We start from the raw sequence: 14,105 nt of genomic DNA, 5'->3' as shown, positions 1-14,105 counted from the left end.
AACATAAGGACATATAAAAGTTGAAAGTAAAAGTAAGTGAAAAGACATACTTGGCAGGTATTAGCTAAAGGAAAGTTTGATGGCATGTTAGCATTGAAATAGGTTTTATGACCAAACAGAAATCAAAAAACCCAAAACATTATTAAACAAGATTGAGTTCATCAAGAGTATATAATAATTTTAATTTTGTATGCGTCTGATAAGACAGGCTTAAAAATATAGAACAATAAGTAATAGAATTATAGAAAGATATTAACAAATCTACCACATAATCCAAGGTTTCAATATCCATCCATTAACTTTACTCAGTGAATATATATGGGTGCCTGCATGCTAAGAAGTCCTACTTATTGGTGATACGGCTATGAATAAAACAAACAAACAAAAAAATCCTCAAGCTTTTTGTAGCTCTTTTTATAATGGAAGGAGAGAACAAAATATACAACTAAATAAAACCTTGTAAAAATATACCCCAAATCTCATGAATTCTGAGATTATGGAATGGAAAATTTGCTTCCATCTACCAACAGAACCCCACAGGTAGAACAAAGGAAGGATGGAGACTAAAGCTTTTATCTTCTGAGGTTGGTATCTGGGACAGGTAGAGTGGGGGGAGCCAAGCAGAAAAATAACACGAAACCCAGAGGGGAGGTGTTCAGTAATCTCCCAACTCAATATTCCCAAAGTGGGCCCAGAAAACTGGCATGCTGGAGCCAGGAATTTCCTGGAATCATTGATGCTTTCCTGAAGTCCAATCAGCTACAGACAGAGTTGCTCCCAACAATGTGTAAGCTGGAATGGATAATCACCACCAGATGGTGCCAAACTGCAGTGGGGACCAGGATGGATGCGGACATTGAAGCAACAGCCTCAGCACTGTGCAGGCTTTCCTACTCATTTTGTTAATCTTACTCTGAAAGACAGGAAGAAATAAATCAAAGACAAGGTTGGAAAAGAAGACAAAGGATTTCATTATTTCACAAATGATAACGATAATCTCCTTAAAAATCTAAAAGATGGGATCCCTGGGTGGCGCAGCGGTTTGTCGCCTACCTTTGGCTCAGGGCGGGATCCTGGATACCCGGGATCGAATCCCATATCGGGCTCCCGGTGCATGGAGCCTGCTTCTCCCTCTGCCTATGTCTCTGCCTCTCTCTCTCTCTCTCTGTGACTATCATAAATAAATAAATTTTTTAAAAAATCTAAAAGACAACTTACAATAAGACATACGAGTTTACTGTGAGATCAATATGCAAAACTCAACTGCATTTCTATAAAATCTGATAAGCACTCAGCAAACGTTTCTATAACAAGCACATAAAAAACATAATTTAAAAAGATATTCCATTTAAATAGCTCAAATATAAGATGCTTAAAATTAAATCTACTAGATGTATAAGGCTGGTACAGGAAAGAAGAAACTATGAAATATTATAAAAGGACACTCAGAAGACCTAAATGAATGGAGAAATATGCTATATTTGTGGAAAGGAAAGTTCAACTTTTTTAAAAAAGTGAGGTCTCATCAATGCAGAAATCTGTTGCATTTCTATATGCCAATAATGAAGCAGCAGAAAAAGAAATCAAGGAATCAATCCCATTTGCAATTGCACCAAAAACTAAGATATCTAGGAATAAACTCAACCAAAGAGGTAAAAGATCTGTACTCTTAAAACTATAGATCACTTATGAAAGAAATGGAAGAGGACATAAAGAAATGGAAAAGCATTCTGTGCTCATGGATTAGAAAAACAAACATTGATAAAACATCTATACTACCCAAAGCAATCTACACCTTTAGTATACTCCCTATGAAAATACCACCAGCATTTTTCACAGAACTAGAACAAACAACCCTAAAGTTTGTATGGAACCACAAAACCCTGAATAGCCAAAGCAATTTTGAAAAAGAAAAACAAAACTGGAGGCATCACAATTCTGGATTTCAAGATCTGTTACAAAGCTGTAGTCAAGACAGTATGGTACTGGCACAAAGACACATAGATCAATGGAACAGAATACAGAATCCAAAAATGGACCCAAAACTAAACGGTCAACTAACCTTCGACAAAGCAGGAAAGAATATCCAATGGAAAAAAGACAATTTCTTTTTTGGTGTGGGGAAAACTGGATGATAGCAACATGCAGAAGAATGAAACTGGAACACTTTCTTATATCATACACAAAAATAAATTCAAAATGTATGAAAGACCTAAATGTGAGATAGGAATCCATCAAAACTCTAGAGGAGAACACAGGCAGAAACCTCTTTGAGCTCAGCCACAGCAACTTCATGCTAGACACATCTCCAAAGGCAAGGGAAAAAAAGTAAAAATGAACTATTGGGACTTCATCGGGATAAAAATGTTCTACACAGCAAAGGAAGCAATCAACAAAACTAAAAGGCAGCCTATGGAATGGGAGAAGATATTGGCAAACAACGTATTTGATAAAGGGTTAGCATCCAAAATCTATAAAGAACTTATAAACTCAACACCCAAAAAACAAATAATCCAATTAAGAAATGGGTGAAAGGGGCAGCCCGAGTGGCTCAGCAGTTTAGCACTGCCTTCAGCCCAGGGTGAGATCCTGGAGACCCGGGATCGAGTCCCACGTCAGGCTCCCTGCATGGAGCCTGCTTTTCCCTCTGCCTGTGTCTCTGCCTCTCTCTCTCTGTGTGTCTCTCATGAATAAATAAATAAAATCTTAAGAAAAAAAAAAGAAACGAGTGGAAGATGTGAATAGACACTTTTCCAAAGAAGACATCCAGATGGCTAATGGACACATGAAAAGGTGCTCAACATCACTCATCATCAGGGAAATACAAATCAAAACCATGATGAGATACCACCTCACACTTGTCAGAATGGCTAAAATTAACAAATCAGGAAATGACAGATATTGACAAGGATTCAGAGAAAGAGAAGCCCTCTTGCACTGTTGATGGGAATGCAAACTGGTGCAGCCACTCTGAAGAACAGTATGGAGGTTCTTCAAAAAGTTTGTTTATAGCAGCATTATCAACAATAGCCAAACTATGGAGAAGAGCCCAAATGTCCATCGAATGATGAATGGATAAAGAAGATGTGGTATATATATATATACACAATGGAATATTACTTGGCCACCAGAAAAAGAAATTTTGCCATTTGCAACGATGTGGATAGAGCTAGAGTGATTATACTAAATGAAATAAGTCAGTCAAAGAAAAATACTATATGATCTCTTCATATGTGGAATTTAAGAAACAAAACAGATGAACATATGGGAAAGGGGAAAAGGAGAAAAGAAGGGAAACAAGCCATAAGAGACTCTTAATGATAGAGAAAACTCCAGGGTAGTTGGAGGGAGGTGGGTTGGGAATGAGCAAGATGGGTCATGAGTATTAAAGAGGGCACTTGTGATGGGCACAGTGTATTGTATATAAGTGACAAATCACTGTATTCTACTCCAGAAACCAAGATTGCACTGTATGTCACTAACATTTAAGTTACAAAAAAATTAAGTGCTAGGGTCAGGGCCAATTACATTGTTACATTGGTTCATGTGGTCTTTAGCACACCCCTCTGTGATGGGTGTTACCATATTTTGCAGGTGAGGAACTTGAGGTGAAGAAAGTTGTGCTGAGCCCCATATCAGTGATCTGTAGAAGTGGGACTCCCACTCTGCCAAGCACAAACCCAGGATAGATCCTGATTCAGCTACTTCCTGTTTTTCCAGCCACCAGCAGTTTGTGGGTCACTTAAATCTGAGGAGCCACAGTTTCTTCAGGTGGACATAATAAGGAGGTCCACAAAATTTAGCAAGAATTACCATGTGGCATTGCTTAGACTAGCAGCAATAAACAAAATAACAAAACAAAAACCCTACCTGAAATGTCCACTAGAAGCTGATTTACTGAGGTGATGTGGTGTATATTATATGGTGAAGTATATTAAATTAAGTCAACTAAATAAATTAATATATTCAATTTCATAATTAAATATATTGAATTAAATTGGATGTATTAAGTAAGTGTTGACAGCAGAATATGCTCATAATAAAACTTAAGTTAGGGATCCCTGGGTGGCGCAGCGGTTTGGCGCCTGCCTTTGGCCCAGGGCGCGATCCTGGAGACCCGGGATCGAATCCCACGTCGGGTTCCCGGTGCATGGAGCCTGCTTCTCCCTCTGCCTATGTCTCTGCCTCTCTCTCTCTCTCTCTGTGTGACTATCATAAATAAACAAAAAAAAAATTAAAAAAAAATAAAATAAAACTTAAGTTACAAAAAAGTACTTACTGGGTGACTTTTGGGTTAAATATGATAATAAATATAACTAATATCTATACAAATATAAATAATACAATAAAAATGAATTCTCCCAAAATTGACCAGTAGAGCTAATATAATTCCAGGTATCAACAGAAGTTTTTGTGAAACATGACAGATGATATTGATATGTTATATGGCAAAGGGAAGTATCCAAGGCACTCCTTAATAATAAGAGGGAACTTGGCCAACCAGACACTGAAACTAATGATGAAGTCATGATAATTGATAGTGTTGCTTTGGCAAAGGGAAAACCAAATGATTAGTTGAACAAGAGAGCCCAGAAAGATTCAAGAACATATGGAAAGTTGATATATGACAGATGTGGCCATGCTGATCAGTGATGAAAGTTCAAACTTAGATTAAAGAAACAGATGAGTTTCTACTAATAATAAATAAATAAATAAGGAAGAAGGAAGAATTTTCCCATATAGTAGAATTTCATGCAGAAGGAATGATGGAGGTAGAAAATCACCATTTGGCAAGCATTGTAGTAAAAATTTACTCAGGCAAAATTATCAATGGATTCCAAAACTATTGGGTTGATATTTGATGAAGAACAGGATAGTTACATAGTCTCAAAGATCTCTCCACAGATTACTTATTATTTACAATGGGGGAAATAGTGCTTATAAAGTGGATAAACCTGGAAGACATCATCTTAACCAACAAATCCAAGTTGCCATCACCAAAAATGGAGAAAAATGACATATGGGTTTCCTGAGTGTTGCACTGAAAAGGACATGACCTCACTTACATAGTAATCCTGCCAAAAATTCACAGCCTAAATCTAATTATGAAGAAACATTCTTTTTTTTTAATTAATTTTTATTGGTGTTCAATTTACCAACATACAGAATAACACCCAGTGCTCATCCCGTCAAGTGTCCCCCTCCGTGCCCGTCACCCATTCACCCCCACCCCCCGCCCTCCTCCCCTTCCACCACCCCTAGTTCATTTCCCAGAGTTAGAAGTCTTTATGTTCTGTGTCCCTTTCTGATATCTCCCACACATTTCATGAAGAAACATTCTATGAAGAAACCCCACACTGAAGGACAGTCACAAAGTAATTGGCCTAAACTGTTAAAAAATCTGAAGGTCAAAAAACACAAAGACTGAGGAACTGTTCCAGATCAAGTGAAACTGGAGAAAACTAAACAGAATATGTGACCCTGACCTGGATCCTTTGGTAAGGGATGTGGGCTATGGCCATGGAGGAGTGGAGTGGGACAGCTATAAAGCATATTTTATTAGGGTAAATGTGGAAATTTGAACGTGGACTGTAGATTATTGAGTAACATAAGCAGTGTTAAATTTTCTGATTTTGATAACTGAGTGTGTTTAATCCTTATTTTTAGAAAACATACACCCAAGTATTTAGAGGCAAAGGAGCATGCTATATGCAATTTATTCTCAAATGCTTCAGAAATAACACTATGCATAAGAGAAAGAGAACCAGAAAACAAATATGGCAAACTGATCATTGCTGAATCTGTTGAAGGGTATGAAGGAACTTTTTTGTAATATTTTTAAAACTTTTCTGTGCTTTAAATTGTTTTAAAACAAAAAGTTAAAAAATAGCAAGAGAATGATAAATACAAAACCTCTGGGAGGGAGGAGAAACCAGAGAATAGGAAGGGGAAGAACACAGGTAGATGTAACAGTACTATTATGTTCCAGTTCCTAAATTAAACAATGGGATTGTGGACATTCGTTTTATTATTTAGCTTTAACAATGATATATACTATATATTTTGTCCATATCAAATATTATATATTTTAAAAAGAGTAAAACAAAAGAGTAAAAGGGAATTCAGCAGGTTAAAGGTCTACCTTCAGTTCAGGTCATGATCTCAGGATCCTGGGATTGAGCTCCCTGCTCAGTGGGGAGTCTGATTCTCCCTCTCTCTCCACTGCTTGTGCTTGCTTGTGCTCTCTCTCTCAAAAAAAATAATAAATAAATAAATTTTTAAAAAGAGAATGAAAGAGAAAACGAAAAACGTAATATGGCATGAATCAGGTATCTGATGAGCTATGTGTATGTGTGACCCACATGCCCTTGAGCATGCTTCTTTTCCTTCCTGCAGTTCACTTTCCTCACCTATGGAAAGGAGATAAAAGACCCACTGTGCATTTTGGTTGAAAGGGCTTAGCAGTTAGTGCTCATTAAGTGGCAACTGCTTTTTTATTTGCTCTGATAAGGCAGAGATAAAGGGAGTACACCTATAGCAGTAGGCTTGGTTAAAGTGATAGAGGTTTCAAATCGTCTATATAGCCAATTGGAAAAGAGGGTATCTAGGGAGTAAAATTGAGCTCATGTTGGAAATCCATCAAATAATTACAAAGCCAGTGAGCTCTGTGTATCTTTTTCCAAACTGTGCTCCATAATCTAGAAGTAAGCTTTGGAAAAAAAAAAAAAACAGATATTTAGGTTGGAAGGTCTAGAGGAAGGTCAATGAAGCAAAAAGTCTGCTGAGTATGAGGCAGGTTTAACTGGTCAGGGCATCCTGCCTAGGCAGTAAGGTTTCTTTTATCTAAAATTCTGAGAAAGAAGGTGGAAGATATAAAGTAAGCTGATAATTTAGGAGATTAATTAGACACAGTAGGAAAGCACACCTAGCAGAATAATGCTTTTCCCAGTGCAATTTAAATGAATCCATTCCTGCCTCTTTCTAGCACATAAAAAATAATTCTTACATGATATATGTACACTCTGTTTAGACAAATTCCCTTATGGCTTACCTCCTTTTTATATACCAAAAGCCTTGAACAAATTGCAAAAAACAACAAAAAAGCAAGCAAATGTGTATTGAGCAGCCACTTAATTTAAAGATAGCTCTGTTATAAGGGACAACATAGAGGAGCTATTATAAGCCAGTCCATAGTTGATTTAAATTTAATTTTCAACATTAATGGCTTTATAAAAATGAGTATATGTATATACACATATCTAACTTAAGCTCATCATACATAAAACTAAATTCATAAAGTGTGAACAGTAGAGCAAATTTGATGATGTTTATACATTACTAACAGTCAATTCAGTGAAGAAATTAATAATATCAATTGTTTGCCATCTCAAACCCCAATGGTTTTTCCATTTAGATAGCATACAGAGATAATCTATCACCCTAAGTTACTAGAAATATTGCCAAAGAACAACTACCCTAGCTGTTAGTATATAGGAGATGCTTTTGGTTACTTGCTTTGGTGTTTAGTTTCTTAAATATTAATTATTTAAATTTTATATCAACTATTATCACTTTATTTTTATATTGATATAATACATACATTCATTAACACAGTTTTATCCGTAATTTTCCTTTCCTTGCTTCATATACTGTAAATACACAGATAATTCCAGAGAGGAAGGCAGGCATATATAATATTAAAGTTGGGGATTTTAAAAGAAATTCATTATAAAATTCTTAGAGTTATATGTACAAGAATTGGTAACCCGAATATCGCCTTGTTTTTACCTTGACAGTTTTATATCAGCCACTGTGTTCTCCAGAAATATAATTATACAGAGAAGTTATAATAACTAATGTAAATGTACTGAGAAATGCAATTTTAAAGGAATTAGAGAGTATGGAAAAGGATGATACACTTGCAGAGACATAAGAATGTTGTATTTGAATCAATGTGATAAACTAATCACAGGGAGGCACTGGTGAAAGGAAAGGATTTTCAAAAAAATGATAAGTCATGTGTGAACAACTGAAAATCACATTTTCCAAGGCAGTTCAAAGAATGGTAATGTTAATCTTATTTTAAACCTATTGATTAAAAAAAAAGGATGACTCAATTCATTACTTATATTTCTGCCAAAATTATCTTTGAAAAACAAATTTCATAATGAAAGGTAAAGAAAATAATGTGCTATCACAGGATTTTAAATAAAAAATAGGGGTTTCTGATTCAATATGGTAAATAGAACGCATCACTTCCATTCTCTCCTGAATGCCCCTTACAGTGACAATAATCATATCTAAAATATACAGGTCTAAAATATTTTTTTAAAAGCTCAGGAGAGAAGACACAGTAGGAAGGAAATATCAACATGCTTTGGAGGATGGAAAGCTAATGACTTAGAAGAGTTGGAGAAGCTGAACCTGGGTGTCTTTGGCAGGAGGAAAGAGAACAAGCTGCAAAAGCTTGTATGGGGTTTTGTAGAAAGGGACTTTGAGGTGCACATCTGGGATTAAGAGAATCATTTAGAAGTGAGTGTAAGTGACATTAGGTCTCATAGAGCCTGGTGACTTTCTCTCCCAAATTCTCAGATTTAAGATTGATTCCCTATAGAGCATGAATCAAAAAGATTCTGAACTTAAAGACAGGAGGTACAGAAAGCTCTAGGGGAGCTGAGGGGCTAAAAATTGGTAGATTAAATGGAAGTCCATGTAATTATCAGAGAAAAACATCCTCACCTACCTACCACCAGCCCTCTTTCCCTATCTAGGTCCTTGAACGTGTCAGCCAGACACAAGACCTGAGTCTCTTTCTGTGCAGAAACTGAATGCCCCCTGAGAATACCCTGCATACTCAAAGCCATTTGTAGGCACCCAAAGTCTCAAACAAATAGGGAGAAAACCTGTAAAGAAGAAAATATGATTCTAGACACAAAGGATCCAACAGAAAAGAGGGTGAGAGGATTTTCCAGAACAATAGCAAAAGACAGTGAAGGATGACAAATCATAAAATAGGGCTAGAAAGCAATCAGTCAAGATTGGAGCAAGAGAGCTAAAGTTTCTGGAAATAAATTAAAAATGGAATTCAGATTATCTGACAAGTATTGGGTTATGTGAAAACTTACTTAGATGACTACCAAATGAATTATTGACTCCAGGGAAAGAGAAAGAAGTGTAATCATGGTATTTTACTAAGGTCAGCAGTGAAAAATATGTTGGCAGTCAAAATAATGTGAATATGGGATAAACCTTAGACAAATCTGTGGCTTAATTATATTGGGAAGTGAGAAGGAAGGAACATAGGGTGGTTATATAAGAGGTAGATCTTCATTTACCAATGTGAAAAGATCAATTGATCATGTATAAAATGGCTGTATCATGATACAGCAGCATAAATAAGAATTTTTATGTAAAAAGATAAATACCAGAAGGCATAGAGTAAAGATCAGAAATTGATTGGTGAGATTGGGCACAGGAAGGGGTGGGTCATTTTTTTTAAATTATAACTTTCAAAAAAAAAATAAAAAAATTATAACTTTCAAAAAACTATAACTGTTATATTCTACTATTTTAATTATATTAGTGAAAAATAGTAATACATGGGCTTATGTTCTGTGTTTCTCAATAATTTTTAACCTATGATTGCATTTGATAAACAAAAAATAACCAACAAACCCACATATTCTTTCAATGTTATTTGGAAATTAAAATAAAACAAACTTTGTAACTAAAACCAATTTAAAGCAATGAGACAAAATGCTGTTTTGCTTTCAAACTGAACATGTCCCTCTTGCCCCTACTCCAGAATTAAATAAGAACATGCCTCTCCATCCTTGCAAAGATAACAGCTGTTCACTTTTTCTCGTTTCTTGGCTGAGGATCTTAGTGTCTCCTTATTTCAATCAATCCAATTTAATGCATTCGATACAAACTCTTTTCTGTCTGCTTTCAATGCCTGTTCTCCTCTTTCCCTGCCCTCTACCTATCTAACCTTATTTTCCATTACATCACAAAAGGCAACTCCTGTTCATGTTGGATGGCTCTCTCAGAACCAGGCATACATACCCTAGGCCACGCCTGCTCTCATCTTTTAAGTTAAGCTATTGCCTGAATACTTGGGCCCATCTCAAGGACCTGGCCAAGGCCTTCCTGTCCTTCAAGAGGAGCAAAGATATTTCTTTTCTTTCCCTTTTTCTTTTCTTTTTTTTTTTTTAAGATTTTATTTATTTGGGAGGGAGAGAGAGAGTGAGCAAGAGAGCCCACAGGAGTGGGGGAGGAGCAGAGGGAGAGGGAGAAGCAGGATCCCCACTGAGCAGGGAGCTTGATGCAGGGCTCCATCCAAGGACTCCAGGATTACAACCTGAGCCCAAGGCAGGTGCTTAATAGACAAAGCCACCTAGACGCCCTGAGCAAAAATATTTCTTACCACAATTCTACTATTTTATCATCTTCAAAACTTTGGTTTTTGTCATTAAAACTTATAGAAGAGGGAATCCCTGGGTGGCTCAGTGGTTTAGCACCTGCCTTTGGCACAGGGCGTGATCCTGGAGTCCCAGGATTGAGCCCCGCATCGGGCTCCCTGCATGGAGCCTGCTTCTCCTTCTGCCTGTATCTCTGCTTCTCTCTCTCTCTCTCTCTCTCTCTCTCTCTCTGGGTCTCTCTGGGTCTCTCATGAATAAATAAATAAAATCTTTTAAAAAAAACTTATATAAGAAAAAAACTGAATGAAAGAAACCTTTTATGACCTACTTGGGCAAAAAGAAAATTTAAACAAATGAACATTTGTCCAAATTCAAGAGACTGTGCTAAATCTATTGCATTGGTACCTACCAATGACTTTCAAAATGTGATGTGCCAGTGATTTTTTTCAGCATTATGCCATTCTCTATGAAAGAAAGATCATCTTTTTAAAGCACCCAATCCCAACAACATGAATACACATATAATTTGTCATTGTCTATTGGAAGGGATAAATAGCAAATTAAGGCTACATTAAGATAAGCCAATAAATCTGGTTAAAATTTTTTATATTTATCTTTTCTGTTAATTATTTAAAGGTTCTCATTTTTATTATATTTATTGTACAAATAACAAGAATACCAAAGAACCAAAAAAGGGAAAAAATTATCTCTACTTTCACTCAAATGGTTTTCACTTGTTCATGTACTCTTCCATTTCTCAACCCTATTCATGTGTAATTTTACATACAAAGCATTCTACTTTTTACCCTTGGTATTGTAAACATTTTCATGTTGTAAGGCCTCCTTTGTGCTTAACATTTTAGTATTTATACTATAATCCATCTATTAATATCCATATAAGAATTCATCTATTGCAGTACCATAATTATTTGTGTCTCTATCATTAGTCATTTATAATTCTTTCTAATTTCTTCAGTAGGCTGTGAGCAAATAGGCAATCATATGCACTGACAGTACTTATCAAATTTTAAATGTGCATATCCTCTAACCTAATAAATCTACCTCGTGAAATCAATCCTTGAGAGATAATTATAAAAGTATGCAAATATAAGTATGCTACTTGCTGCGTTATCCAATGGTAAAACTAGAGATGTTCTAAAAGATCCATAATAATGTAATAGCTAAATAAATTTGGTATACCTGTATATAACATATTACATGGTGAATTAAAGATAATGAGTTAGATCTGTTTGAGTTGACTTAGGCTGACAAACTGATGAATGGTGGGGTGAAGGTGGGAAAAGAGGTTTAAATAAATAGTTGGAGCTCATTGTTGTAGGAAAAATACCAAATGTGTGTATATATAATAAATAGATACATAGGTGTTTGCACATACATAAGAAATAGATATAGATTATTAACAAACTCTTAATGATTATCCTTAAGAAGTAAGATTAGGCTGAGCAGTAAGAGAAACTTTTAATTTTTCTTTTTTTTTTATTTATTTATGATAGTCACACACAGAGAGAGAGAGAGAGAGAGAGGCAGAGACATAGGCAGAGGGAGAAGCAGGCTCCATGCACCAGGAGCCCGACGTGGGATTCGATCCCGGGTCTCCAGGATCGCGCCCTGGGCCAAAGGCAGGCGCCAAACCGCTGCGCCACCCAGGGATCCCTAATTTTTCTTTATATCCTTCGATATTATTTGAATTACCACAAACATGTATTACTTTTGTTATTTTTGAAAAATAAAATATAAATTATCTAAATAATACTCATTAGGGAATTGTTACTTTATTTTCATAGGCGGTCCACTCTGGCAGCTTTTTTTTTTTTTTTTTGCTCCAGTAGGAACAGGAGACTTGGCAAAGCTGGTCAGTCCTCTATACCTAAAAATGAAGGGACCCCAATCTTCTCTGGAATTGAACTCATTTTGGATCACCAGTATGTTCATTAGGTAATGAAAATCAACTTTGTATTTTGATGTGTTTCACTCTAAGTATTAGAGGGGCTTACTTAGATCAATCCGAAAATGCTTTCAACTTTAGGGTCTCTCAATTTTGCCCTTCTTAGAAACCTTGCGGTTTTTACAAACAGGAAAAGTTTCTATCAATCCTCAAAATCATCTAGAATTGTCAATTTTAGATTTTGTTTCTTTATTCTTTCATCTTATGCAAACTGGAGTGCAACTGTACACAATCAGATTTCTGACTGAGAAAAATTTTAATTTAAATTTAATTTAGAAAAATATGTAACAGATAAAATAAAAGTATACTGCAGGGTTTCCCAACATGAGTACTACTGACATTTTGCACTAAATAATTCTTTGTTGTTGGGGATGTCCTTAAACTCTACCTACTAGATACCAGTAGTGATGCCAGTTATGACAACCAAAAAATACCTTTAGACATTGCCAAATGTTCCAAGTTGGGAACTGATATAATCAAGAGGATTCAGCCACCAGAAAGAATAGACTAATTCTAAATATATTGATAGAAATTATTTCCAAAGTAAAATACTAAGTGAAAAATAAAATGTCCAAAAACAGTGTGTTGAGTCTGCAGACAGTATACTGATGTAGTATGGAGCTAACTACCTGAAGTAGAATCCCAGCTCTTCTAAACTGGCTGTGTGACCTTGGGCAAGTTACTTACCCTCTCTAATCCTCCACTTATTTATTTTTAAAAGGTACTATCGTACAGCTAAATATATATCATGCACCTGGTGTGAGGATTAAAGAAATCAATTTCTGTGAAATACTTAGTACAGAGACACCTGGGTGGCGCAGCAGTTGAGCATCAGCCTTCCGCTCAGGGTGTGATTCCAGGGTCCTGGGACAGAGTCCTGCATTGGGTTCCTTGCAGGGAACTTGCTTCTCCCTTTGCCTCTGTTACTACCTCTCTTTCTATGTGTCTCTCATGAGTAAACAAATAAAAAAACTTAAAAAAAAATGAAATACTTAGAACAGTGTCTGTCATAAATGTTGTCATTTGGGATCACTATCATCACCACCTTTTGTGAAAAAATATTTATAGACTATCTCCGGAAAGATTATAAGAAAACTGTTGAGAATGGTTTTCTCTGGGCAAAGAGATCAGGAAAACATAATTTATAATGGATGCTCTTTGGGGATTTTAATTTTTTCTACTATTATTTATTCAAATATTTAAAAAAATAATTTAGCTTAAAAAGGTTTTATGAACATATGTTGAACTCCTACCTTATATTTTTTTAAAAAGATAGATCGAGGGATCCCTGGGTGGCGCAGTGGTATGGCGTCTGCCTTTGGCCCAGGGCGCGATTCTGGAGGCCCGGGATCGAGTCCCACGTCGGGCTCCCGGTGCATGGAGCCTGCTTCTCCCTCTGCCTGTGTCTCTGCCTCTCTCTCTCTCTCTCTCACTGTGTGCCTATCATAAATAAATAAAAATGTAAAAAAAAAAAAAACAACAACAACAAAATGACTTAAAAAAAAAAAAAAGATCGAAACTTCTGAGTAGCTAGCTATTTTATCTCTGCTACAAAAATAACCAAAATCTGCTTGTTGGTGATGACAAGGTAACATCAAAATTGTCTCTTTTTTTTCCCCTAGGAGTAGAAGAAAAAACATAGAGAATCTTCATTCATTTCCAGTTTAACCTTATTAAACATCTTAATTTATAGTGAATCCCATGTTCACAGAAATAGG

General features: G+C 35.9%; 1 long non-coding RNA gene across 1 annotated transcript; it reads right to left on the bottom strand.

The window, feature by feature from the left end:
- Positions 1-272: 272 nt before the first annotated feature.
- LOC129521145 (uncharacterized) lies at positions 273-13,815 on the bottom strand. The gene is made up of 3 exons (XR_008666770.1): positions 13,641-13,815; positions 6,143-6,247; positions 273-913 (listed from the first exon to the last, which is right to left on the bottom strand). It is a non-coding gene; the product is annotated as an uncharacterized LOC129521145 (long non-coding RNA).
- Between the last annotated feature and the right edge of the window lie 290 nt (positions 13,816-14,105).

The sequence above is a fragment of the Nyctereutes procyonoides genome, unplaced genomic scaffold, assembly GCF_905146905.1.
Source record: "Nyctereutes procyonoides isolate TBG_1078 unplaced genomic scaffold, NYPRO_anot_genome, whole genome shotgun sequence".
In the NCBI taxonomy this organism is placed as follows: domain Eukaryota; kingdom Metazoa; phylum Chordata; class Mammalia; order Carnivora; family Canidae; genus Nyctereutes; species Nyctereutes procyonoides.
This window is presented reverse-complemented; position numbering and strand designations above follow the sequence as displayed.